This window comes from Myotis nattereri, assembly GCF_964212035.1.
Source record: "Myotis nattereri genome assembly, chromosome: 3".
Lineage (NCBI taxonomy): Eukaryota > Metazoa > Chordata > Mammalia > Chiroptera > Vespertilionidae > Myotis > Myotis nattereri.
Window position 1 is genome coordinate 178,688,300 of NC_138077.1, and position 3,565 is coordinate 178,691,864.

The 3,565-nt window shown below is 47.8% G+C and overlaps 1 pseudogene across 1 annotated transcript; it reads right to left on the reverse strand.

Annotated features, from left to right (window-relative positions):
• Window positions 1-3,274: 3,274 nt before the first annotated feature.
• On the reverse strand, window positions 3,275-3,565 carry LOC308517172 (putative monooxygenase p33MONOX; annotated as a pseudogene). Its single transcript has one exon. The product of its transcript is annotated as a putative monooxygenase p33MONOX (transcript).

Genomic DNA, 3,565 nt, shown 5'->3' on the forward strand with positions numbered 1-3,565 from the left:
GGTTGTGGGCTAAACCCCTGGTGTGAGACATGCAGGAGGCAACCAGTCAATGATTCTCTCTCATCATTGATGTTTCTATTCTCTCTCTCCCTCACCCTCCCTCGCTGAAATCAATAAAAATATTTTTTTAAAAAAAGAGAAACCGGCTCTCCCCAACAGCCATAGCCAGGGCTCTGGTCTCCACGCAGGAGAAGGGTCCCTGCCAAACCCGGCTTTTCTTCACGCCCAGATCTCAAGCAGATTTTAGGTCCCCGAACCAACAAGTCTGGAGCACACAGCACCAGCCGCCGAGAGGGCCAGAAACTAGTCAGTGAGTACCTCTGCTCCCCAACTGGTCCATGCCCTCGCTGACCCTGGTAAAGGAATCAAGAAGCCTTGGTTTAGCCCTAACCGGTTTGGCTCAGTGGATAGAGCATCAGCCTGCAGGCTGAAACGTCCCTGGTGCGATTCCGGTCAAGGGCATGTACCTTGGTTGCAGGCACATCCCCAGTAGGGGGTGTACAGGAGGCAGCTGATCGACGTGTCTCTCTCATCAATGTTTCTAACTCTCTATCTCCTCTCCCTTCCTCTCTGTAAAAATCCATGATATTTAAAAGAAAAAGAAAAAGAAAAAAAGAAGCCTTGGTTTGGGGGGGGGGCGGGGGGGGGGCCTTGGTTTGGGAGCAACACAAACATTTTCTACCTCGTAAGCAATGACTGAGTTCTTGTCTAGGCTAAAAATGCAAAAATTGTTGATGAGGCCCCCCATACATCACTGCTGAGAGTATTTAGTCTAACGTTAAATTAAAGCAATGCACAATGGTTTCTTCCACACAAGGACAAGCTTTGCACTAATGTTTCTCAAAAACCAACTATGCCTCCAGTTCTAGCCCCAGGTTAAGAGGTTTAAAAACAGGAGAAACTACGATGGCGGCATAGATAAACACCAGGAAATTGCCGCCCTCCACAACAATTGAAAAATACCGCAAAGGACAGAGCAGACATCATCCAGAACGACAGGAAAGCTGGCTGAGTGTAATTTCTACAACTAGAAGAAAAGAAAAGCACACTGAGAGCCAGAGGAGCTGCGGAGGTGAAATGCAGAGGTACGGCGGCTCACGCACGCGCGGAAAGGGGGTGGCACCTGAGGACACAGCTGTTTTTTTGAATCACAAGCTCCCGACTGCTCTGAACTCCGGTTCCGGGAAGTCTCTGGGGACCCAGGACTCATACGGGGAGAAGCTGGACTGTCGGGCAGCGGGCGAACTTGAGTGCGGCTTTCCCTCAGAGGTGCTTGCAGCAATTATCGGGTCACTGAGACGCGTGACTCCTTAGGAGAATCAGCCATAGCTGCTTGCTCCGCCCTTTGACTCCCTGAGACCCCGCCCCACCCAGGCTGTGGCAGAGGCTTTTGCATGTGAATGGACCTAACTGCAGCCGAGCCAGGCAGACCCGGAACTTCCAAGAGAAGGCCCAAGGCCCCGCAGCAGCTTGCATTGCTTCACAGCTGAGCCTCTTCGTGGCTCCTGCTGTGTGGCCTCAGGCAGAGGCTGAATTAGCACCTCCTTAGATCCAGGAGCCACTGTACCCAGTGGTCAGAGGGGGACCATCCAGATTGCAACTCCTCAGATCCATAAGGGACACACTCAGGGAGCAGACTCAGTGAGCACCAAAGCCCCACTGAAGCAAGTCTTGCCCCAGAAGGGTGTCTTCAGCACAGAAGTTCTCCCACTTCAGACACAGCTGATTCTCACAGCCAATTGGCCTGGAGGTCAATTCCTCCCAGTGATCCTACAACAACCAAGGCACCAAGAATGCACCAAGAGTATCCACCTCAGGTAACTAGGGAGGCTGAGCCACTGGGCCCTACAGGACACCTGGCGCGCAGGGCCACTCTATCAACACAGGGAAGCAGCCAAAATGCAGAGACAAAGAAACAGGTCACAAATGGCAGAAATGGAGGAAAGCAAACGACTGGATATAGAGTTCAAGGCCACGTTTATAAGGTTTTTCAAGAATTTTATGGAAACCGCCGATAAATTTAATGAATCCCTCAATAAGTATAGTGAGACCATGGAGGACATGAAAAAGGACCAACTAGAAATTAAGCATACACTGACTGAAATAAAGAATAATTTACAGAGATCCAACAGCAGACAAGAGGATCCCAAGAATCAAGTCAAAGATTTGAAATACAAAGAAACAAAAAATACCCAACCGAAAAAGAAAAAAGAAAAGAGATTCCAAAAATATGAAGATAGTGTAAGGAACCTCTGGGACAACTTCAAGCGTACCAACATCAGAATTATAGGGGTACCAGAAGGAGAGAGAGGGCAAGATATTGAAAACCTTTTTGAAGAAATAATGACAGAAAACTTCCCCTACCGGGTGAAAGAAATGGACTTACAAGTCCAGGAAGCGCAGAGAACCCCAAACAAAAGGAATCCAAAGAGGACCACACCAAGACACATCATAATTAAAATGCCAAGAGCAAAAGATAAAGAGAAAATCTTAAAAGCAGCAAGAGAAAGACAGTCAGTTACCTACAAGGGAGTACCCATACGACTGTCAGCTGATTTCTCAACAGAAACCATGCAGGCCAGAAGAGAGTGGCAAGAAATATTCAAAGTGATGAATAGCAAGAACCTGCAGCCAAGATTACTTTATCCAGCAAAGCTATCATTCAGAATAGAAGGTCAGATAAAGAGCTTCACGGATAAGAAAAAGCTAAAGGAGTTCATCACCACCAAACCAGCATTATATGAAATGCTGAAAGGTATTCTTTAAGAAGAGGAAGAAGAAAAAGGAACTCTTACCATTTGCCACAGCATGGATGGAACTGGAGAGCGGATAAATACCACAGGATCTCACTCATTTGTGGAATATAATGAACAACATAAACTGATGAACAAGGACTGATCCAGAGACGGAGAGGCATTGATTGGACTGTCGGGCCTTGGAGGGAAGGTAGGGGAGGGTAGGGGTAAGGGGGAAAGATCAACCAAAGGACTTATATGCAAGCATATAGGCCTAACCAATGGACACGGACAACAGGGGGGTGAGGGCATGAGTGGGGGGGGGGGGTAGAGGGTAACGTGGGGACAAGGACACATATGTAATATCTTAATCAATAAAAAATATATTAAAAAATAAATAAATAAATAAATTAATTAATTAATTTTTAAAAAAAGAGGTTTAAAAACAACAAACCCAACCCATCCCTATGTCAGAGCCAGGGTAATAAAGGAAGTGGGTGCCAGACACCCCGTCTTCAGAGTCATTGGAAGAGAAAGCTCTAGAAGCCAGTGGGTGTGAGCACATTCAAGTCATGGGGTTTGAGATTGTGGGTCCGAGGTGGTTGCTTCTTCCCTCCCATCGCTGGGAGGTCCATCTTGGGCGGCGTGAAGGTTGCTGGCTCTTCCGCCTTCGGGTGGCCTGCATGCGCTTCAGTTCCACTGGAGGCTTCTGGGCTCCTCCGTAGGGCTGGTGGCAATGCCTCCAGATCAGACTTCTGGAGGGATCTTGGTCCAAAGAGGCTGCATTTATCTGCCGAGTTTCTGTCTCTATGTCCACTTCCAGAATCCAT